Raw genomic sequence first — 25,650 nt, 5'->3', positions numbered from 1 at the left:
CTGCCATTTCAGTGTAACCCCATTTAATTTGTTGCGGTCCTCCCACAAATTGTCATCCTCCCAGCAGCTCCTTGCAGCGGGACTGCTCCATATTCTCTTGCTCCGGGAAGGTATCGAACCCAATACGGGTCCGTCTCCTGACCCCGGTCCTGAGAAATGGTTTTGCTGCATCTGCCGGAAAAGAATCTTTTTAGGACGGTCATACTCTTGTCAGTATGTCTCGTGTAAGGGATGGTTGCATCGGAAAGGTTGTTCTGGGCTAGACCCCAAAACCAGATTTCCACGTAACTTCTATAAATCTTTTGTGGCTCCTTGCTGTTCACGTCCCGTAGTCTGCGCCTTAGCGCCCCCCCCCCCGGCTACCTTCCAGCAGCCCTGCTGCTCAGCAAGCCACAACAACTACCCGCTGTTGCTCGCGCCCCAAGGCGCCACCAACTCACACGGCTGCTCCCACTCATACCTACAATATCCGCAGTAGAGTCGGGAGCAATGCCGAGCATCGGCCCCTGCCCCCGTCTTTTCCAGCAGCAATTGTGTAGATCGGGGAAACAGACTCTTAGTCCCTACCTCCCTTTGCACCGTTTGCCAGCACAGAATATATACGTTTGCGACATCCGCCCAATGCAGCTCCTGCCATGGACGGTGCCACTTTCCTAGATGTTCTGGTCTCCGCGACGGCAACCCCCCGACGGGTTTCATTGCGCCATGTTGCCAGGCCGCATACCCAAATACACCGGGTACCCCAATGCCTACCCAAGGACGTCTAGTCCCAGGGCCTCAACAGCAATTGCGTTCTGGCTCTCCACAACCCAGGCGTAGTCACCCGTCACTTACTCGCAGAGTGACGACATCTCCCCCTATGCACTTCAGAATTCTGCAGTTAAACCGTAATGGATTAACTGGGAAGATCACGAAGATAGTCGACTTCGTGAAGCGGCACAACTTCCGCATTGCTGCGATTCAAGAGACAAGAGACAGCAAAATCTGCATTGCAGACCTGTTCTGGGTATAATGTCCACAGAAAAGATCGCGAGAGCGGAAATGGACGCGCCCTCGCGTTTATCATACACCACACTGTGCAATATCATATATTTGATCCCGACATCGACCGCAGGGACAGTGTCTTAGAACGTCAAGGATTATCTGTCCGGAATTCTAGAAATCATCACCATCTTCATCGCTCCTGTCACCTGTTGGCCCAGTGGATACCGCCCTGATATCAGCGGCGTACTCACTGGAAAATATCGCATTATCTTAGGCGATTTCAATACCCATCACGATCCATGACATTCATACTTGCGGGCGGACAGTAGGACTGGCAGCCGATGGTAACATTGGCATCCGACCACCTGCCCATACTTATTTCGCTCGAGCGTACCGCCGATTTCATCGTCACCGAAGAACACACTTTCATAAACTTCAAAAAAGGAAAGTGGGAAGAATATAAATCTTTTACAGACAACCGCTTTGCTGCCCTCCCTATCCCGACTGATGCCCGCCAAGCGGAGCGTGCCTTCCGTAAGGTCATTGAATCCGCCTCGGCACGTTTCATTCCCGCCGGGAGAATTCCCGAAATCCAGCCCCACTTCCCGGCGGAGGCCGCAAACTTAGCGAGAGAACGTGACCTTATAAGACAGCTTGATCCAGGCGACCCTCAAATAAGGGATATAAACCAACGCATCAGATTGCTTGTGGACGAACACAAGCGGGCGAAATGGGAGTAGCACCTAAGAGGTTGTAACCTCTACCGGTGTGGGTAAACTTTGGTCCACCGTAAAGTCCCTATCGAATCCGACTAAGCACAAAGACAAAGTTTCCATGGCCTTTGGCGACAAAGTGCTGTCGGACGCGAAAAAATGCGCGAGCGCTTTCTGCCGACAATATATAATGCATCCTACGGTCGACAAAGATAGACGGAGAGCCAATAGACACGCACATAAACACAAATTCAGCGCGTCACCAATCACCATCACCGCTAAAGAGGTTGAGGACGCTATTGGTCGCGCTAAACCATCCAAAGCAGTGGACCCAGACGGCATAGCCATGCCGATGCTTAAAAGCCTAGGGAAAGAGGGTTTCAAATATTAAGCGCATGTCTTCACCTGTCTCTTTCTACGTTTGTCATACCTGAGAAATGGAAAATTGCCAAGGTGGTCCCGCTACTAAAGCCTGGGAAACCAGCTAACATAGGTGAGTCGTATCGTCCGATATCTCTCCTATCGCCAGTGGCAAAGACGCTTGAAGCCATTTTGCTCCCTTATTTCCAAGCAAATTTGCAGCTAGCCCCTCATCAGCATGGCTTCAGAAAACTCCATAGCACTACCACCGCGCTAAATGCCATTAGCACCCAGATAAATTGCGGTTTAAATTAATACCCCCACCATAGAACAGTACTCGTAGCGCTAGACCTATCAAAAGCTTTTGATACGGTCAACCATGGCTCGTTACTGCAAGACCTGGAAGGGTCTACCCTTCCCCCATGTCTTAAAAGGTGGACCGCAAATTATCTGGGTGGTCGGCAGGCATCGGTGCAATTAAGAAACGAAACATCAAAACCAATGAGAATTTAACAAGGGGTTGTTGTTGTTGTAGCAATGCTCCCCCACCTAATAGCCGCGATCGATCACAAATTGTCATCAATATCCTCTAACGGGAGTCCAAGGAAACTTGCCGTTTCAACAGGGGTGGACCATAAGGAAAGGGGTGTTAGAGGCGTTGGTTCCACATTACAATTGAAGAGATGGTTGGTGTCATGTGGGGACACATTGCAAGCGGGGCATACATTTTGTATGTCGGGTTTGATTCTGGATAGGTAAGAGTTTAACCTGTTACAGTATCCAGAACGAAGTTGAGCAAGAGTGACACGCGTTTCCCTGGGGAGTATGCGTTCCTCTTCCGCGAGTTTTGGATAATTTTCGTAAAGTACTGGATTCACCGGGCAATTCCCGGCATAAAGGTCCGACGCCTGTTTATGGAGTTCACCAAGGACCTGCTTGTGTTTTTTCACTTCATACGGCTGGGTTCTCAGGTGCCGTATTTCCTCAAAATGCTTACGGAGATGACTCCTTAAGCCCCTAGGCGGTGCTGGTTCATCAATAAGATGTCTGTTGGGATGCCCAGGTTTCTGGGTATTCAACAAGAACTGTTTGGTCAGCATCTCATTTCTCTCCCTGATGGGGAGTATTCTCGCCTCATTATGCAGATGGTGTTCTGGGGACATAAGAAGACAGCTCGTGGCGATTCTGAGAGCAGTATTTTGGCAGGCCTGTAGTTTCTTCCAGTGGGTGATTTTTAGGCTTGGCGACCATATGGGTGACGCGTAGCACGTAATCGGCTGGCTAATTGCTTTGTATGTAGTCATGAGCGTTTCTTTATCTTTTCCCCAAGTACTGCCAGCGAGGGATTTGAGGATTTTGTTACGGCTCTGAATTCTCGGAACAATTGCGGCTGCGTGCGCACCAAAATGTAGATCCTGATCAAACGTCACACCCAAGATTTTGGAGTGTAGGACAGTCGGTAGCGTAGTGCCATCGACGTGGATGTTCAATATGGTCGACATTTGGGGCGTCCATGTTGTAAATAAGGTCGCGGAAGATTTAGTCGGTGACAATGCCAGGTTTCGCGAGGCGAAAAAACTGGAGAGATCAGGGAGCTAGCCGTTTATTTTATCGCATAGCGCATCGATCTTTGGGCCTGGGCCTGTGCCCATTATTGTGCAGTCATCGGCGTAGGAAACGATTGTGACTCCTTCCGGTGGTGAATGTAGCTTAGATATGTAGAAATTAAACAAAAGTGGGGATAGGACACCACCCTGTGGCACCCCTTGCTTAATTCTCCTTGGTTTTGATGTTTCGTTTCTAAATTGCACCGATGCCTGCCGACCACCCAGATAATTTGCGGTCCACCTTTTAAGACATGGGGGAAGGGTAGACCCTTCCAGGTCTTGCAGTAACGAGCCATGGTTGACCGTATCAAAAGCTTTTGATAGGTCTAGCGCTACGAGTACTGTTCTATGGTGGGGGTATTGATTTAAACCGCAATTTATCTGGGTGCTAATGGCATTTAGCGCGGTGGTAGTGCTATGGAGTTTTCTGAAGCCATGCTGATGAGGGGCTAGCTGCAAATTTGCTTGGAAATAAGGGAGCAAAATGGCTTCAAGCGTCTTTGCCACTGGCGATAGGAGAGATATTGGACGATACGACTCACCTATGTTAGCTGGTTTCCCAGGCTTTAGTAGCGGGACCACCTTGGCCATTTTCCATTTCTCAGGTATGACAAACGTAGAAAGAGACAGGTGAAGACATGCGCTTAATATTTGAAACCCTCTTTCCCTAGGCTTTTAAGCATCGGCATGGCTATGCCGTCTGGGCCCACTGCTTTGGACGGTTTAGCACGACCAATGGCGTTGTTGTTGTTGTAGCAATGCTCGCCCCACCTAATAGCCGCGACCGATCACAAATTGTCATCAATATCCTCTAACGGGAGTCCAAGGAAACTTGCCGTTTCAACAGGGGTGGACCATAAGGAAAGGGGTGTTAGAGGCGTTGGTTCCACATTACAATTAAAGAGATGGTTGGTGTCATGTGGGGACACATTGCAAGCGGGGCATACATTTTGTATGTCGGGGTTGATTCTGGATAGGTAAGAGTTTAACCTGTTACAGTATCCAGAACGAAGTTCAGCAAGAGTGACACGCGTTTCCCTGGGGAGTATGCGTTCCTCTTCCGCGAGTTCTGGATATTTTTCTTCAGGAACTGGATTCACCGGGCAATTCCCGACATAAAGGTCCGACGCCTGTCTATGGAGTTCACCAAGGACCTGCTTGTGTTTTTTCGCTTCATACGGATGGGTTCTCAGGTGCCGTATTTCTTCAAAATGCTTACGGAGATGACTCCTTAGGCCCCTAGGCGGTGCTGGTTCGTCAATCAGATGTCTGTTGGGATGCCCAGGTTTCTGGGTATTCAACAGAAACTGTTTGGTCAGCATCTCATTTCTCTCCCTGATGGGGAGTATTCTCGCCTCATTATGCAGATGGTGTTCTGGGGACATAAGAAGACAGCCCGTGGCGATTCTGAGAGCAGTATTTTGGCAGGCCTGTAGTTTCTTCCAGTGGGTAGTTTTTAGGCTTGGCGACCATATGGGTGACGCGCAGCACGTAATCGGCTGGCTAATGGCTTTGTATGTGGTCATGAGCGTTTCTTTATCTTTTCCCCAGGTACTGCCAGCAAGGTATTTGAGGATTTTATTACGGCTCTGAATTCTCGGAACAATTGCGGTTGCGTGCGCACCAAAATGTAGATCCTAAGACTCCGGCTGTATCGGTGGTGCTAAGGGGAGTTAACGGTGTGGTATAATGGTGTGAGGATGATAGCGTGCGACAACATCGCGAGCTTGCGGTGGCTGGAGATAGTGGTTTCAAACCACCAAAGGCAAGGAACGAACGCGCGGTTTTGAGGTGGTGGATAAAGCGCAAATCCCCACGGCACCAAAAGTTAAGGTATGGATACCATGCGTGATGAAGTCGGAGGATACACTGCGACTTCTGCAGAATCAGAGTCCGAACATACCGACACAGGATTGGACTTACTGTATCTCGACCTACGGAGGAAAGTCAGTTCTACATCCTTCAAGCAGGCGGAGGATATATTGTGCACGCAGCTTGGAAATTTGTCCTTTGGTTAAGGCAAAATTTACATGCGAGTCAGGAAAAGAAGTCCCGGGGATAAAAATCCTAACACGCTAGAAGTGGACGAAGTCGAAAAGGACCTCAGAAGCCTAAGAGAATAAGACAGGTGGATGTAGCCGATGTCACCACGGTGTTAGAAGAGGACCAACAGCCAAATGGTGCTGCGAGTCGCACAGAGGAACATCCGGCACAACAGTTACGAGAGGCTGAAGGGGGCCTCGAATACTCTAAACCAAAAGGGCAAGGGGATGGACGACGACGTCAGGACACAGGAGCTGGAGAGGGACAAACAGCCCAATGGTGCTGCGACTCCTACATATGAACCTCCAACACAGTAAAGTGGCGTCGAGCGAACTCCTAACCCTTGAGGAGGTTTCAATTGACGTGGCGCTGATCCAGGAGCCGTGGCTCTCATCGGGAGGAAAGGTGCCTGGACTTAGCGCGCGCGGGTTTGGCGTATACTACGCGCAAACGGAAGGACGGATTCCAGCTGTAGTAATGGTAAGGAAACAGCTGCATTAATATATGCTGCCTAATTACACTACTGAGCACCTCGTATTGGTGGCCGTTGAGGAAACGAATAAGCAGGCATTTATCCTGGTATCCTGCTACATGGCCTATGCTGCGGAGGCTCCACCAATGGAGTATTAGTGGCTAATACAGGACGAAGGGCACAAAGGGGGGTTGGTCATAGTCGCGGATGCAAATGCGCACCACAATGCGTTGGGAGGAGCAGATACGAACGAGAGAGGCAAATCTCTATTTTGTTACATCCTGCAAACCAATTTGCAGATAGCCAACAGTGGAAATGTCCCTACATACATTAGTCCAACATCCAGCAATGTTCTGGATATTACATTGAGCTCCAAACGTGATATATCACGGTATGATTGGATGGTTCTTGATATATCATCCTTCTCCGTCCATGCGTATATCAGCTTCAGCATCCCCTAAAGAGGGTAGAGAAGGGAGGAACCTTTAGAAACCCTAGGTCAACGATCTGGACTAAATTCCACAAACAGGTAGAAACAAAACTGGGACAGCCCAAAGAGGTTGCCAATGTGGAGGAACTGGAGGAGTCTAATGAAATCCTAACAAGGACGCTTATGACTGCGTATAACAAAGCTTGCCCCCTAAGAAGATTCAGAGGAAAAGCAAAGCCGCCAATGGAGCAATGAGCTGAGCCTTCCAAGAAGACAGGTAAAAGATATGTTTAAGCTACCAAACACCGCAGAAAGCGAATCGTGTCGGGAAGGGTACAGGCATCTACTGAGGATCTACAAGCGTGAAATTTCCAGGGCGAACAGAATCTCATGGAAAAGTTCCTGTACGGACATAGAGTGCTCCAGCGAAACAGCACGGTTAAAAAAAGTCCTAGCAAGGGGAAACATAGTCCAGGGACTAATAAAGAAGGAGAACGGGGAATGGTCACGTAATAGCGAGGAATCCCTTGAGGTGCCTTTCGATACACATTTCCCATCGGGGGATGGTTTAGAAGAGCCAGCAGACAGCACTCACACTTCGATCACGGAGCGGGTAGTGCCGGGCTTGGTAACCGATACCAAGATCGAATGGGCAGTGAAGACGTTTTCTAAGTTTAAATCGCCGGGCCCAGATGGTATATTCCCGGCAATGCTACAAGTTTCAAGTAGAGCGGTCGTAGAATGGCTTAAAATTATATTCGATGGGTGCATAAGACTGAATCATGTACCGCACTCTTGGAGAACTGCTCGTGTAGCTTTCCTACCAAAGGCGGGGAAGATCGATCACGTGTATCTCAAATATTATAGACCCATTAGCTTAACATCATTTCTGCTCAAAACCTTTGAGAGACTGATAGGTGTGTACATAGAGTCCAACTAGGATGAAAATCTGCTCTCCACAACACAACATGCGTACACCAAAGGCAATTCGGTAAACTCCGCATTGCATAGGGTGGTAATAAGCATAGAGGAAGCCCTGGAATATAAGGAATATGCTCTAGGAGTCTTCTTAGACATTGCCGGGGCTTTCAATAATGTTTGTAAATGGGCGATTATGGATGGTCTTGATTACATTAAAGTACATCCTGCCTTAACCAGACGGATCGGCTGTTTGTTAAATTGCAGGAAGATTACATCACAATGGGGATTGTACGAGGCCACGAAATCAGTGGACAGGGGCACACCGCAGGGAGGGCTGTTATCACCTCTGCTGTGGACGCTGGTCACCAACCAACCGCTCAGGTGATTCAATGAGGGACCCGTAAAACTTACGGCTTCCGCAGATCACGTTGTCATAATTGGAAAGTGCCTTCCAACGATTAGCTCTTTGATAGATCGTGTGCTTCGGGATATTCATACCTGGGCATCTAATGTCGGGTTGAAAGTCAACGCGGAGAAGACGGATAAGGTCTTGTTTACAAAGAGGTACAAGGTCCCAAATTGGACCAGGCCAAAGTTAGGAGGGGTGACCCTGCAGGAGAAACTTTGCATAAAATATCTAGGGATCATCCTAGACAGTAAGCTGTTATGGAAGCTCAATGTGGACGAGAGGGTGAAGAAGGCTTCAACGACACTTTATGTATGTAAAAGAATGCTGGGGTTTAGGTGGGCCCCCTCTTTCTCATTGGGTTTTTACAGCAATTGTAAGACCTATTCTATACTATGGAGTTCTTGTTTGGTGGAAAAACATACAAAAAACAACCTACCTCAAAAATTATAGGGGGTATGCAGACTATCAATGCTTAGCATTACGGGTGCCCTGAAAACAACCCCGTCGGCTGCACTGTATTCTATTCTGCATATTCCACCTGTAGACCTGATAGCAAAGAACATAGCGTTAACAACTGCAACCAGGCTCGGTGCCTCGGGGCAGCTGGAGCGCCGACCATACGGCCATAGTAGTATAGCGTCATCAATCACAAGACTACCTGATTCCCTATCTGCACTTAGTGGGACGTCTTAAGGCCACAATAGGGGTGGACGGTTGGCGCAAGGGTGCTCAAATAGCGGACGAGGCGATACATGTGTTCACAGATGGTTCCAAAGTAGTGGAAGGAGTAGGGTCAGCGGTATACTGTGCTGATCCGGAAATAAACAGATCCTACAGGCTGCCGGATTACTGTAGCATTTTCCAAGCGGAAATATTAGTCTTAACCAAAGCAGTAGAAACCCTGGAAGAGAAAAGTTTAATCTGCAACCGTGTTAACTTTTATATTGACAGTCAAGCAGCAATTAAGGCAATAATCTCGCATAGCACAGCATCTAAATGCGTGTTAGAGTGCAAGCAGTCTCTGGAGAGAATCGGGAAAGGGAGAAGCATACATCTATATTGGGTCCCAGGGCATATGGCAGTAGATGGGAATGAAAAAGCGGATGAGCTAGCTAAAAAGAACGCAACCCTTGAAGCTCGCTCAGTAGACGTCCCAATTAGACTGGGCGAAATTAAGCGAAGGCGAGAGGTGCACATGGTCGCCCAAGCGGAAAAGGCGTGGGTTCAAGCTCGGAGCTGTAAAGTGTCGAATATTATGTGTAGGTCTTACAACCTTAGACTAACAAAGCTGCTTCTATCAATAAAAAGAGAGGACTGTAGACTCATGACTCGGACTGGACACTACCTTCTGGCGCCACATGCCTTTAAATAAGGCTTGTCAGTAATAGCAGATGTAGTAAGTGCGAAGAAGGAAACGATCGAACACGTTCTGTGCTCGTGCCTGCGCTTTCCTGGCTAAGACTCCAGCTATTAGGAGTGATACAGCTGTCAGATCTAAAAGCAGCAAGTGGCTTAAGTCCTAGGAAGCTTATAGTATTTGCCAAGACGGAGTTATTTTATAACATACGTCCAGGTTTTTGATAGGGGTTTTCAGTTTGGTCATTAAAGCGAACTTCTGGTAACACTACGGACTCATTCAGTCTATGTCGGTCCTCATGGACCGGCCAGTTCAACCTAACCTAACCTCTCCGCGTTGACTTTCAACCCGACATAAGATTCCCAGATATGAATATCCCGAAGCGCCCGATCCATCAAAGAGCTAATCGTTGGAAGGCACTTTCCACTTATGACGATTGCAACGTCATCTGCGTAAGCCGTAAGTTTTACGGGTCCCTCATGGAATCGCATGAGCAGTTGGTTCATGAACAGTGTCCACAGCTGAGGTAGTAGCACCCCTCCCTGCGGCGTGCCCCTGTCCACTGATTTCGTGGCCTCTCTATGTACACATCTATCAGCCTCTGAAAGGTTTTGAGCAGAAATGGGTCTATTGTCTTTGGGATACACGTGAACGATCTTCCCCTTCTTTGGTAGGAAAGCTACACGAGCAAGTCTCCAAGAGTGTGGTACATGATTTAGTCTTATGCACCCATCGAATATTATTTTAAGCCATTCCACGACCGCTCTACTTGAAACTTGTAGCATGGCCGGGAATATACCATCTGGGCCCGGCGATTTAAACTTAGAAAACGTCTTCACTGCCCATTCGATCTTGTTATCGGTCACCAAGCCCGGCACTACCCGCTCCGTGAGCGAAGTGTGAGTGCTATCTGTTGGCTCTTCTAAACCATCTCCCGATGGGAAATGTGTGTCGAAAAGCACCTCAAGGGATTCCTCACTATTACGTGACCATTCCCCGTTCTCTTTCTTTATTAGTCACTGGACTATGTTTCCCCTTGCTAGAACCTTTTTCAACCATGCTGTTTCGCTGGAGCACTCTATGTCCGTACAGGAACTTTTCCATGAGATTCTCTTCGCCCTGGAAATTTCACGCTTGTAGATCCTCAGTAGATCCCTGTACTCGTTCCGAGAGGCTTCGCTTTCCGCGGTCTTTGCTAGCTTAAACATTTCTTTCACCTGTCTTCTTAGAAGACTCAGCCCATTGCTTGTCCTCTGAATCTTCTTAAAGGGTAAGCTTTGTTATACACAGTCATAAGCGTTCTTGTTAGGAATTCATTAGGCTCCTCCAGTTCCTCCACATTGGCAACCTCTTTGGGTTGTCCCAGTTTTGTTTCTACCTGTTTCTGCAATTTAGTCCAATTCGTTGACCTAGGGTTCCTAAAGGTTGCTCCCTTCTCTACCCTCTTTAGGGAGATGCTGACGCTGATATACGCATGGTCGGAGAAGGATGGTCTATCAAGAACCATCCAATCATACCTTGATATATCACGTTCGGTGTCACGTTGGGTGTTGGACCAATGTATGTAGGAATATTTCCCCTGTTGCCTATCGACAAATGGGTTTGAAGGATGTAACAAAATAGAGATTAGCCTCTCTCGTTCGTATCTTCGCGCCTATGACCAACCGCCCTTTGCGCTCTTCGTCCTGTACTAGCCTCTTGCACTCCATCGGTGGAACCTCCGCAGCATGGGTCATGTAGCAGGATGCCAGGATAAATGCCTTCCTATTATTTTGCTCAACGGCCACCACTAAGTGGTCCTCAGTAGTGTAATTAGGCAGCATATATGAATGCAGCTGTTTCCTTACCATTACTACAGCTCGCACCCGTCCATCCGTTTGCGAGTAGCAAACGCCAAATCCGCGCGCGCTAGTCCAGGCACCTTTCCTCCCGATGAGAGCCACGGCTCCTGGATCAGCGCCACGTCAATTGAACCCTCCTCAAGGGTTAGGAGTTCGCTCGACGCCCTTTCACTGTGTTGGTTGTTTTTCTGTAGGACTCGCAGCAACATTGGGCTGTTTTTCCCCTCCTGCACCTTCGTCCTGACGTCGTCGTCATCCCCTTGCCCTTTTGGTTTAGAGTATTCGGGGCCCCCTTCAGTCTCTCGTAACTGTTGTGCCGGATGTTCCTCTGTGCGACTCGCAGTATCATTTGGCTGTTGGTCCTCTTCTAACACCGTGTTGACATTGGCTACCTCCACCTATATTTTTCTCTTGAGGTCCTTTTCGACTTCGCCCACTTCTAGCGTGTTAGGATTTTTATCCTCGGGACTTCTTTTCTTGAGTCGCATGTAAATTCTGCCTGTACCAACGGGCATTTTTCCAAGCTGCGTGCACAATATATCCTCCGCCTGCTTGTTTATTTGGAAGATGTAGAACTGACTTTCCTCCGTTGGTCGAGATACGGTAAGTACTTTCCAATCCTGTGTCGGTATGTTCGGATTCTGATTCTGCAGAAGTCGCAGTGTATCCTCCGACTTCATCACGCATGGTATCCACACCTTAACTTTTGGTACCGTGGGGATTTGCGCTTTATCCACCACCTCAAACCGCGCGTTCTTGCCTTGCCTTTGGAGGTTTGGAACCATTCCTCCAGCCACCACAAGCTCGCGGTGTTGTCGCACGCTATCATCTTCACACCATTATACCACACCGTTAACTCCCCTTAGCACCACCGATACAGCCGGAGTCTTAGCGTTATTTCCCTTTGGCTTATCTCCTACTTCCGTAGTTGGAACTTCCCTCTGACTCGCAGCTTTCGAGGTAGTTGCCAACTCGTTATTGGGGCCCATCTGTTGTTCTTACAGCAGTGCTTCGCCCCGTCTAATAGGTGCGGCCGATCACAAATTGTCATCAATATCCTCTAACGGGAGTCCAAGGAAACTTGCTGTTTCAACAGAGGTGGACAATAATGAAAGGGGTGTTAGAGGCGTTGGTTCCACATTACAATTAAAGAGATGTTGGTGTCATGTGGGGACACATTGCAAGCGGGCATACATTTTGTATGTCGGGGTTGATTCTGGATAGGTAAGAGTTTAACCTGTTACATTATCCACATCGAAGTTGAGCTAGAGTGACTCGCGTTTCCCTAGGGAGTGTGCGTTCCTCTTCTGCAAGATTAGGGTATTGTTCTTTGAGTACAGGATTCACAGGGCAATTCCGGGCATAGAGGTCCGACGCCTGTTTGTGGATTTCACTGAGGACCTGCTTGTGTTTTTTGGCTTCATACGGCTGTGTACTCAGGTGTCGTATTTCCTCATAATTGTTACGGAGATGAGTCCTTAAGCCCCTGGGCGGTGTTGGATCATCAATCAGATGTCTGTTGGGATGCTCAGGTTTCTGGGTATTCAGCAGGAACTGTTTGGTTAGCATTCTCGCCTCATTATGTAGATGGTGTTTTGGGGACATAAGAAGACCCCCCGTGGCAGTTCTGTGGCAGTATTTTGGCAGGCTTGTTGCTTCTTCCAGTGAGTAGCCCTTTAGGCTTGGCGACGATATAGAGGACGCGTAGCATGCAATATGCTGGCCAATTGCTTTATAAGTGGTAATGAGCGTTCCTTTATCTGTTCCCCAAGTACTGCCAGCAAGAGATTTGAAGATTTTTTAACGGCAATGGATTTTCGGTACAATTACGGATGCATGCTCACCAATATGTAGATCCTGATTAAATGACACACCCAAGATTTTGGGGTGTAAGACAGTCGGTGGCGTAGCGCCATCGTCGTGGATGTTCAAAATGGTCGAAATTTGCGACGTCCATGTTGTAAATAAGGTCGCCGATGATTTATTCGGTGATAGGGTCAGGTTTCGCGCTCAATTTCCACTTCTGTTGGTCGACCACTGCTCCCAGGCTTTGGACAATTCTTAGTGCTGCACGGTACTGCGAGAGAGCTCTTTTACTTCCTATGCTCCGTACCCTTCTCCACTCTTCTACTACGTTTTCATTTGTATGCTTTTCCAACACGGTGTTCATTGAATCAGCACTACCAGATAGAATAAGAGACGTCATTTCATAATTTTTGTGAATTTATTTGTAATGTCCCATTTGAGGGGTAATTTTAAATTGCTTCTACACATTTTCATAGAGTATATTTGATTTGTTTTAAAGGATCGTATTAATTAAGTAATTCATCCTCTTTCCAACAATCACAATGTCTACTAACATAAACTTCTTAAAAATGTGTAGAAGGCAATTTTCTAATACCCGCCAATCAGGTACATTACAAATAAAAATAGAAATGACGTCTTTTATGCTATCTATCCTCTCTGGCACTACTCTCGTGCCCGAGTCCGACGCATCGCTTAATGCGTACTTGTCGTCCTTGGCTTGCAACTCAGTCCTCCTCTTATCATCGTCCTTATTACAATTAGGTAATGCGCCGTTCATCTTGGTCGTATGACCACCTGCCCGACAAGGCGGGCTCAGCGGTCCAGTATTATATAAGGGGAAAGAACCGTCCGCCACAGCAGCGCCCTTACTGTGGTAAGGGCATCAGTACTTCCCGAGGTAAGGGAAGGCTCCATTGGAATACAGCCGAATGTATCCCCTGACTGCAAATCGTTCAATAGGCACGGTCCGCATAATACCCTGGATTAGGGGGTTGGCAGTTCTTGGTCACCCGATGCCCTCCTATGAGGCGAAACGGTGTACAGCTCCGCCTCTGGTCGGGCGCTATTAAGTTTGGCTAAGCCCTCACACAAACGACAAGGTGCCTACCCTAGTGAGGGTAACATCTTTTATAGTACAACAAAAAAAACAAAATTGTAATGAAACCGGCAATGGGTAGGCGCACACGGGTCGATCTCGGGTTGATAGTGCACTCGAAAGAAATACGAGAAAGAAAACACCAAGAGGAATTCCTCGTTATAATAATGTATTTAATTGAATTGAAAGGAAATATACAATGCAAAGGTGACCAGTGATATTTTACCTGTATAACAAAGTACGGCGTTGATCCTTGGACGATGCGTGTCGTTAGGCGGTTGGTCGAGAAAGAGGCCGGTTGTGCCGTTGATGACAACCGCTAAGCCGCGAAAAGGTCCTCTGGTATTAAGGAGGGGAAAAACCACACACACAACCACCCTTACGTATACGTGCATGGGTGCTGACAACCTGCACACACACATGCATGTGTACGCAACGCATGCATGTGCATGCATGCACACAAATGCGGCGTGAGTGTGGGTGGGTGGACATATTATTAAACATTAGGGAGGGGCGCCGTCAATCAAGTGAAAGTTAGGCATTGGGCCTAAACATGCCGCCCCCCTTGCGGTACGCAACCTCACAGTCCTCCAAGGATCACCGACCGTAAAGAAGAGGAAAAAATAAAATAAAAAACTTATAACTAACTTAACCTAACGACGGCCAGTCCGCCGGCTTGGCAGCACGCACGATGAGTTGCGTAGTGTGCGAGCTTGGTTGCGGATGCCTCGGTCATTCGCCACTTTCCCGTCATGGTTAGAAGCCTGAGCCATGTTTGCCTAGAGCTAGGGATTGCAAAAAAGTAAAAAGATATATATGTTCATATTTCTTGCCGTTTATTACAAATTCATTGGAAATGAACAAGCATAGAATTTTGTATGAAGAAAATTCAATAAAAAATAACTTATTGTAATGATACAGGATTTTTAACGCACACCTCCATTGCGAATTCATACAAGTGGCGAATTTTTGATAAAACGTTCACAATAGTGAACAGCGAGTGAGTATTAATCTGTAGTCTGATTTTCTGTATACAAATTTAAAGGAAAAGCTGATTTGAAACAAATGCGCAATTCATGGCACTTCAATTTAATAACGGCGAACACAAGAAAAGGAAACCTTTCTTCCATTCTCTGGCCCTTCGCGACAGCCGTCCTCCCTGTCAGCTATGATTTGACACGTAGGTATGGCAATGGAGGGATAGAAAGATTTTTCACTTCTACGAAGTCACAATGCACACCTCTTGCGACTGTGTACAACAGAAATTCAATAAAAAATAAATAAAAAAAGAATAAAAAGTGTAAAAATTCCTGTATTTCGGTCGTTACCGAACATTTTCATGTTAGGCCTTGGTTGTGCCCGAGAGTACCCAACCGAAGATGGTACTCTGAGCCAGCAAAGGGCCAAACGTGGTGGGCAGAATCCCTGGTAATATTATCTCTGCATAGCCATCTGTTCCTAGGATGAGGCGGATCGGCGCGGATGCATGGAACTGCGGATCCGCAAGAAGGAGATGTGCGTACGGGGCTGCGATAGCGCTGTCGATGCTGGTCGTGGGTGTCATGTGCCGAAAATTGGATACGACCGCAGCATGGGTCGCAATCCTTTTGTTCTGTCCGTGTCTTCCTCGGATACGCAGCAGACATCCTGCTTGCCCGCCAATGCTGCTGGTAAGAAGTTGGAGCTCCTGGGCGAGCTCATCCGCAATCACTGTGGTGGGGGAGCATCCATCGATTAAGGCGCGAACGAGGTGTAGCCGCCCCCTGCTTCTATTTTCACGACCGCGGTGGGGGTGATCGCTACCGTCGGTATCATGGTGGCGGTGGCAGCTGAATGCGGGGCTAGGAGCCCTGCCCGGAAGGCGGACACGGTGGTGAGCTGCAGCGAGTTGGATCCGTGACTGCGATCTCGTGGTTGATGATGGGTGTGATGTCGTTGTTGCAGGCGAAGAGGCCTTGTCTCCGCTCTGCGATCGCGCGGTGGTTGTCTTCGTTGAGGGTCCTTAGTTTGCCGGCGAAGAGACCGAGTCTCCGCTCGGCCGTCACGAACATGGCGCTGGACTGTAGATGGCGCTGGACTGTAGACGGTCGATACGATTTGGCTGCTGGTGTTGTGTTCGGGCGAAGAGACCGAGTCTCCGCTCCGGTTCGGTGGATTCGAGCTGGACGAAGAGGCCCAGTCTCCGTTCCATCATCTGACGCATATAACGAGATGGAGTCGTCAATCCGCTCACGGGGTGATTCCAGCTCCTCCTCAACTTGTACACTCCATGGCTTGGACCGGGCTTCGTGGAGTAGCTGTTTCTCTTCATCAATCGAGGAGATGTGAAGCATCGTGTGATGTTTTTCGCCGCATTTTTTACATCGGCCTTGGCTTGGGCACGCGTTGGAGCGGTGGTCTAGAGCCAAGCAATTTCCACAGCAGCTCCCGCGGATCGCTAAGTAAAGACGCTCCTCGGGTTTTTTGGCCCGAAAGATGGGGCACAGGCGTATGGGATGTTGCTTAAAACAAGCGCGGCATTCCGACGTATAACGCATGATGTTCTTGGCAGCGCTTCGTTGCATAGCGGCAAAGCGACCCATTTTTCTGAAAGAAATGCAATATGTTTGACTGGGTCGAGTCATTCTCGAAAATGCGGGGGCGAGTGGTCCCTAGTTGTATTATTGGGGATTTGGGAAATTTTATTAGCGCGCGCATAAGGGGAAACATCTGTCGCTGCATAAAAAAAATATTCATATGTGGCGTGCATTATATGCATGGCCTCTTTCCCCGCACGTTATGTGCCTGGGTCTTTAGTGCCTTATTTTGTTTATTTTGTGTCACCCGGTAGCGTTTTAGTTGGCCACGGGCACACTAGTGCTGCAGAAAATGAGCATTTACGATTTTCGGTTCGCACATTCTGGTACCGAACCGGGTACAAAGTGTATAGCGTGGGTTCTTTTGAGTCGCTGTTATTTGTGTTGTTGGTGCTAAAAACCAACAACTTTCCTGCCCGCCACAAAAAAAACATTTGGACAGCCAATTGTATGCTATGTAAGGAAAAAATAAAAAAAATAAAAAAAATCTTCGTTTTGGACGAAGAGAAGAATTTGTAGAATGAATCATTTTTTTTTTTTTTTTGTATTGCCCTTCACTTATTTCTTCAACTTTTCCCCAAGTACGCTTGTAGTCCTGTTTTATTGATGGCCTTTAGCAAAAGGCACGGTTCCAGAAGGGTAGTTGGCTCCGATACCGATTTGCCAGAAACGGGTTTTTGGGTACCCGTTTGCCGCATTTTTTATGCATCCCTAATATAGTGTACATTTCAACTCGGCATGTATATGTATATACGTTGGTATAAGTATATGGACAGTCAGTGCACGGACTTTACCGCATTGGTAGGTTTACTAACTTTTCTGGCCCATTTTCATTTTCTACTACTACTACCACCGAGGCCCAAAATCTACCAATATTTCAGCATTGTCGCATTGGGAACAAATACTGTGATCACCTTGTCACGTAATGAAATGCTGAGCACAACCAACTAATATTAGGCTGTTACAGTAACCACCCCAACGAAATTTGAACAGAGTTGTGCCGAAAGTCAAAACGGAAATGACGGCGTGGGTTTTGTTTATGAAATGAATGTAGTAACTGAGCACGCAAATAATTTTTCGGCGCTATTGTCACTTTCATTTTTTTTTTTTTTGTGTGTGTGAATACTTCTCCGAATAATATGCCGAAATCGGTTATTTTGTGGCAATATTTTTGGTTCATTGGAGAATTGTTGTGGTAGTTAGACGTTTTGGTATGTAATTTATTTTGTGATTTGTTTGTTTTACAATGAATTGGGAATTTTTGTGACAAATATAAACCGTAGTTATCGTTTTCATGAAACTTCTACTACCATTTTTCGTCTCCCAACATTTTGCCTTTAAAAAGGTCCGTGCACTGGTAAATATTTACTAGCAGCAAAGACAAACATATTGTGCACATTCATACACACCCGTGTATGGAATGTAAAATTCATATGAATTGAAACAACGGGAAGTGTATCAAGTGATTTTCCGTTCTTTCATTTCATTTCTTACTACGGCGTGGCCTTATATACACTTCGTCTAAAGAACGCACTGTAAAAATGTGGCGTGCAAGTGATGGAGTGCTTTATCGAACCTTTTCCGGACATGCACATTGGGTGAATAATATTGCTCGGAATACAGATTATGTACTGCGTACGGGACCTTTCCATCCAGTCACCGATCGTAACCTTAAATATTCCAAAGGTGCAGGAGATGGCATTGCAAAGATTCAAGAAATAGCTTGGTCTGCTGATTCACGTTTAATTGTTAGTGGTAGTAAAGATTCAACGTTAAAAGTTTGGAGCGTTCAAACGAAAAAATGTAGGTGTGATGGTAGAGTGCTCCGCCTATCACACCGTATGCCCTGGGTTCAACTCCCGGGCAAAGCAACATCAAAATTTTAGAAATAAGATTTTTCAATTAGAAGAAAATTTTTCTAAGCGGGGTCGCCACTCGGCAGTGTTTGGCAAGCACTCCGGGTGTATTTCTGCCATGAAAAGCTCTCAGTGAAAACTCATCTGCCCTGCAGATGCCGTTCGGAGTCGGAATAAAACATGTAGGTCCCGTCCGGCCGATTTGTAGGGAAAATCAAGAGGAGCACGACGCAAATTGGAAGAGAAGCTCGGCCTTAGATCTCTTCGGAGGTTATCGCGCCTTACATTTATTTTTTTTTTTTATATAAATATCGATATATATTAATATACATATATAACAGCACTATTTTTCATAGATGTGCTTACTATCATCATATACCTACATATATTATTTCTGATTGATGTTTTTATGTACGGGTCCCTTTTTTGTTCTTATTTGAAATCCAAAATCTATCAATAGAGTTTTGGTCAAAGACACCGTCGATTGCACACGTTTGCGCTTTGTTCTTAAATTCGATTTACGAGTCCCTAATACACTACTTGATTCACGATGGTTAGGGAGAACAAAGCTGCTTGGAAAGCTTAATATTTCCTGAAAGTTGTTGAGAACTTTTTGAAACGTTTTATTGTCGGCGCTGACACTGTTGGCTCTAAAACAGATGCCAACGTTAGTAGATCTTTATCATACAATCATTTTGCTTTTAATTAAATTATGGAATTGTAAATTCTTCGAAAATGCAAAATATTACTGTAGCCACGACAAAGCCATATGAGGGCCAGAAAACCCGGCACCAGTGGATTACGCAAAAAGGTAAAAGTATTCACGCAACAAAATTACACTGAAAACTGTGCAATGTATTTTGGATGCGAATGGTGCAGCATTAAATGGAGCTCTACTTGTTGTTGGTGGTGATGGGCGCTACTATTTTAAGGAAGCAGCAGAGCTTATTATACGTATGTGTGCTGCAAATGGAGTTGCAAAATTACTGGTTGGGCAAAATGGTATACTGTCTACTCCGGCAGTTTCAAGTTTGATACGTCAGTATAAGGCCCTCGGTGGAATTGTGCTCACCGCATCTCATAACCCTGGTGGTCCCGAAAATGATTTCGGTATCAAATTCAATTGCGAAAATGGTGGACCCGCCCCAGATGCAGTAACCAATAACATCTACCAACTATCCACTGCAATTAAAGAGTACAAAATTGTCAATGGTTTAGAGATTGTAATTAATAAAATAGGTACAAACAAATATGAAGTGAATGGCAAGCCGTTCGTTGTTGATGTTATCGATTCAGTGGCAAATTATGTGTCACATATGAAAGAGATTTTCGATTTTGAAAAACTGCGTGATTTTGTTAGTGGCAAAACTACTGGAAAACCGCTTAAAATGCGTATCGACTCATTAAACGGCGTAACAGGTTCATATGTACGTGAAATCTTTTTGAATTGTTTGGGTGCCGCAGAGAGTGTGTAGTACATACAACACCACTACCTGATTTTGGAGGCCTACATCCTGATCCGAATTTAACCTACGCCAAGGATTTAGTACAAGCTGTGGCACAGGGTGATTACGCTATTGGCTCTGCATTCAATGGCGATGGCGACCGCAACATGATAATTGGTCACCGTGCATTCTTTGTTACACCAAGCGACTCATTGGCAGTAATTGCAAATAATTTAGAATGTATACCATATTTTAAGAAGAGTGGTATGCAAGGCTTCGCTAGAAGTATGCCAACTGCATCAGCGGTTGATTTGGTTGGTAAGAAGTTGGGTAAAGAGGTATTTGAAGTGCCTACCGGTTGGAAATACTTTGGTAATCTTATGGATGCAGGACGTTTATGTTTATGTGGGGAAGAGAGTTTCGGTACCGGTTCAAATCATATACGCGAAAAGGATGGCATTTGGGCTGTTTTGGCTTGGCTATCTGTTATGCAGCACACCGGCAAAGGAATCGAAGATATCCTCAAAGTTCATTGGGCCACCTATGGGCGCAACTATTTTACACTTTACGATTATGAGGAATGTGAATTGGAACCGTGTAATGAAATGATTGCAGCTATGGAGAAGAATATAACAAATCCAGAATTTGTAGGCAAGAGCTTTATAAGCGATGGCAAAACTTATAAAGTTAAGGTTGCAGACAATTTTAGTTATACTGATCCAGTAGACAGATCTGTTGCTACGAAGCAGGGTTTACGTATTGTTTTTGAGGATGGCAGTCGCATTATATTCCGGTTGAGTGGCACAGGCAGTTCTGGGGCTACTGTACGTTTATACATTGACTCTTATGAGAAGGATAATGTACTTGGTTTGGCTAGCGAAATGCTTAAACCATTGATTGATATTGCTTTAGAAATTTCTCAGCTGCCGAAATTTACTGGACGCAATGCCGCTACTGTTATCACATAGGGATTTTATGCGAGTTTGTTTTGCACTTTATACAGTTTTTGAAACTTTATACAGTTTTTGAAACTTTATTTATACTCAAACCAAAAACCACTGCGAACACTTTGACCAAATTATGTATGTATATCTGATGCCCTTTTTATTTTAACAAACCGAGTGATTTAACCTTTGAAATTAGAAAAATAAATTGGTGCTCACTAAATCACTTCACTGTTTTCACTTTTATTTTTAATTTTTCGGGCACTACACGGGGTTTTTTTCTTTACTTTGCAAAAAACAACACTCAAAAAAAAAGTTTTATTAATATAAAATTTAATGTTTGTGTTTTATATAAGCATGAATATGTTGTTTTACAAATATAATACCAATTTCACGCGGAGCGCTAATGAAATAATTATCAAAGTTTTCTACATTAAAGCCCTATCGAACTCAATCTTCGATACAAAATACAAATTCTCAACTGTCTCATTATTGCTTTATTGAATGCCTAATCGAGTGAAACATTGGTTTTGCTTGGTGCTTTCGCCTTCAATGTAGCCAATTACAAGGAACAAAAAATTATACGAACAATAGAACACCACGAACAAAAAAAACTCAGAATTTCATTTTTTCTGCAGTTGCTGGAAAAGAAGATACCTCCTTTTCGAAAGGAGGCACGTATTGGTTAGGTGCAACCTCTATGGGTAGTTGCGCATGGATTTTTATTTGATTGTATTTATAGTTAAGAAGGAAACGGTTGGTTTCCATTTTAACTATTTTTTAATAGCTATTTCAATACATACATTGATACATTTTTGTTGGCCTCGCGCCTTTGGCCGAGTGTGTAGGTGTTCTGTCATCCTCGCTCGGGGTGAGCGGGTGAAGTTGGGTTGATTTGCTATCCTCGCTCTGGGAGAGCGGGTGAATTGTGGGTTGGTTTTGAAAATTAAAAATAAGTGTTTTGTGGCAGATGGGGATCTGCATTAGGGTGGTTCTGGTGTCCTCGTTATGGGATAACGAGTGAGTGGTATGGTGTCCTCGTTCGGGGGAGCGAGTCGATTGGGGGTTATTTTCTGGTGCCCTCGCTCTGGGTAAGCGAGTGAATTCGGGTTTGTTTTTGGGTCTCGATAGGAAGGTGGAGTTCGGAAGGGAGAGAGGGAGAGGAACGGAGGGATTGTTATGAGGAGTTATTGGCCCTCTCGCAATCCATCTCCTCCGTTGGAAGAAGGATCAGTTTGACCAAAGGTCGTCTGATTTGACCCTTCTCTGTTATGAGGTCGACTACGCGAACTCGGTTATCTTCGCCGGGGTGTACGTTGACGACTCTACCTAGCCACCACTCGTTGGGAGATAAGTTGTCCTCTTTGAGGACAGCGGGATCTCCCACTTTTATATTTTCTTTGGGATGCTTCCAGTTCACTCGTTTTTGAAGTTCGGATAGATATTCCACCTTCCATCGTTTGCAGAAGGTGTGATGGAGGGCTTTGAGTTTCTGCCATCGATTGATCATCGAGGCAGAGCTCTCACTGGCATCCGGTTCTGGTGGAGCCAGCAGGTGGCTGCCGGCTAGGAAATGTCCTGGGGTTAGTGGTTCCAGATCCGCTGGGTCATTCGACCCTGGACTGAGTGGGCGCGAGTTGAGGCACGCCTCAATCCTGCACAAAAGGGTTTGGAACTCCTCCATGGTGTACTTATGGGGAGACGCGATCTTTTTGAAGTGGCTTTTGAAGCTCTTCACTCCCGCTTCCCACAGGCCGCCCATATGGGGAGCGGCGGCGGGAATAAAATGCCAGCTCAATGCTTGATGGCTATACTTTGAGACTGTTTTGTCTCGGCTTTCGGCCAGAAAGGCTTTAAATTCGGATCGTAAAAATCTTGATGCTCCGACAAAGTTTGTACCATTGTCGGAGTAGATGTTCTTCGGACATCCTCTTCTCGCGATAAAACGCGAGAAGGCTGCGAGAAAGCATGGGGTGCTGAGGTCACTAGTGGCCTCTAAGTGAATGGCCTTAGTGGAGAAACAGACAAAAAGGCATACGTAGCCTTTTGACAGTCGACATCCTCTACCGCGGTAGCTTTTGATGTCGAAAGGCCCCGCAAAGTCTACCCCGGTATTGGTGAACGCGCGGGTAAAAGTAGTCCGTTCGCAGGGAAGGGTACCCATAAGTTGGGACTGTGCCTGCTTTCGATGAATAATGCAGGTTTTGCAATTGTGGATGACGGCTCTGATCATGGTCTTGACATTCGGTATCCAGTATTGGGTTCGGATGAGACGGAGCATGAGCTGGTTCTCGCCATGAAGGGAGTCATAATGAGCCATCATAACTGTAAGGCGAGACAGCCTACAATTGTAAGGCAAGATGATCGGATGACGCTCGTTGTATGACATGTCTTTTGACGCCCCTAGACGCCCCCCTGTTCTAATAATATCATCTTTGTCGATATATGGGTTGAGTGACAGTATTTCACTCTTTCGATCGATAGGTTCCCTATTTTTCAATTTTACATATTCTGTCCCGTAAAATTGTTTCTGGCAGACTCGTATTAATGCTTGAGTCGTTGCCTTAATCTCATCGGCTGAGATTATACACGACCTTTCGTGGAACATTGCTTTAGTTTTTGGGTGAGTTCGTTTATAAAATCTCCTAACATAGGATAGAACCTTTAAAGCCCTGGGTAAATTTGAAAAACGGTCGAGAATATCTACATGATCTACCCTTGTCGTGGCATATGTTTGTGCCCTCTTCTCCTCAACGGACGTTTTGTATTCGGTCTCTTGTGCTGGCCAGTGGGAATTGTCTTCTTGCAGCCAAGAAGGTCCCTGCCACCACAAGGAATTGTTGACCAAATCTGATGCAATTAGGCCTCTGCTTCCTAGATCCGCTGGATTAGATTCCGAGTCCACGTGAAGCCAGTCCTTGCTACCGACCATATCGATGATCTTAGTGATTCGGTGTGCGACGAAGGTTGACCAGGAACAGGGCGGCTTTCTTATCCATGCTAGTACGATGGTTGAATCCGTCCAGAGGTAAACTTTTGCTGATCCCAAATGAATGTTTCGGAATATTGATTCCATGATTTCTGCAAGCAGCACGGCGCCGCAGAGTTCTAAACCTGGTAGCGAGATGGTTTTCACTGGAGCTACTCTGGTTTTTGCTAAAAGTAAGTGTATGAAAACCTGATCGTCACTTTTCACGCGCATGTATACCGCTGCCGCATATGCTTTCTCGGAAGCGTCACAGAAGCCGTGGATTTCTATGTCGTCTTCCGGTGAAAAATTTACCCACCGCGGTATCCTAATGTTATCTATTTCGCTATAGTGTCGGGTGAAATTTTCCCACCGTTCTAAGGTAGTTGGGGAGACAGGTTCGTCCCACCCGGTGCCCTCTAACCAGATATGCTGCATTAGTATTTTTGCCACTATGACCATTGGTGCAAGCCAGCTTAAAGGGTCGAAAAGTTTGGCTATAGCGGATAGGATTACGCGTTTGGTGATGTTCTCGCCACTCTCTAAAGCTCCTGCGGTGAAGTAAAACATGTCTGCATGCGCGTTCCATCGTATTCCGAGTGCCTTCACCGAGCTAGCCTCTTCAAACGCTAGGAAGTCCTCGCTGAGCAGATCCGTTTTGGGGATGTCCTGAAGGATTTCCTCACAATTTGATGTCCACTTGCGCAATAGAAAGCCAGCTGAGTGTAATGCTTCGCGAATCTCGTTTCTTGCTCTGATGGTTGACGCTATTGTATGTCCTCCAGATAAAACGTCGTCGACATACATACTTTCTCGTAAAATACCCGATGCTATTGGGTGCGTATTTTCTACATCATCAGCCAATTGTAGAAGTGACCGTATCGCGAGGTAGGGGGCGCAGTTTACACCAAAGGTGACAGTCTTTTGTTCGTAAAGACTGATGGGTTCGTTGGGGGATGTTCGATGGACAATCCGTTGAAATTTGGTGTGATTTTCGTTCACCCAGATTTGCCTATACATCTTTTCGATGTCGCTATTAAAGACGAAGCGATACAGTCGCCAACGTAAAATTAAAATAGGCAAGTCTGCTTGGAGTACTGGACCTGGGTGGAGTATGTCGTTTAGACTAATGCCATTTGCTGTCGGACTTGACGCGTTGAAGACGACGCGCACCTTGGTAGTGGTACTTTCTGCCTTTACAACGGCGTGGTGGGGCAGGAAATAATTATGCGAATCGTCGGATGGTACATTATTTTTGATTTTTCTCATATGTCCAAGTGTTTCGTATTCTGACAACACCCGAACATACTCTTTTCCTAAATCTTGGTTTTTCAGTAATCGCCCCTCATTTCTGAAGAATTGTGAACATGCGCGCTTTAGGGACGGTCCTAATTTAATATTCTCAGGGTAATCCTGCCTGAATGGTAGCGAAACTGTATATCTTCCACTTTCATCACGTTTTGTTGTGTCCTTAAATAATTGTTCACAATACCTTTCTTCTTCATTCAGCATTTTGTTTTTGGGAACATTTTCTACCTCCCAGAAAGCTTTTAATTGGTTGTCCAACGCAACCTCGTTGTAGAATGACATGATGCTCTTCGTTGGACTCGGTGCTTCGATGCGACCGGTTAGTATCCAACCGGGCACTGTCTCTTGGGCCAAAAGTGCATTTAGTACATTCTTTTTCAGACCGCTCAGTATAATTTGGGGATATATGTCTCCTCCAAGTATGAGGTCTACGTCTTCGTTGATGTAGAACCTTTTATCTGCCAAAACCAAGTCTGGGAATGCCTGCATAGTCATGGCGTTGATATGGCAGGAT

General features: G+C 46.1%; 1 protein-coding gene and 1 pseudogene across 1 annotated transcript in view; one reads left to right on the top strand and one right to left on the bottom strand.

Moving 5' to 3' along the window:
• Positions 1 to 25,650, bottom strand: part of LOC137240184 (pescadillo homolog) — a 274,081-nt gene that overhangs the window by 178,809 nt on the left and 69,622 nt on the right. The window lies entirely within an intron of this gene.
• Positions 19,207 to 20,920, top strand: LOC137242332 (phosphoglucomutase-like; annotated as a pseudogene).

Source organism: Eurosta solidaginis, chromosome 2 (assembly GCF_040869045.1).
Source record: "Eurosta solidaginis isolate ZX-2024a chromosome 2, ASM4086904v1, whole genome shotgun sequence".
NCBI lineage: Eukaryota > Metazoa > Arthropoda > Insecta > Diptera > Tephritidae > Eurosta > Eurosta solidaginis.
Note: the sequence above shows the minus strand (reverse complement) of the source record. Positions and strands in the feature narration are given on the sequence as shown.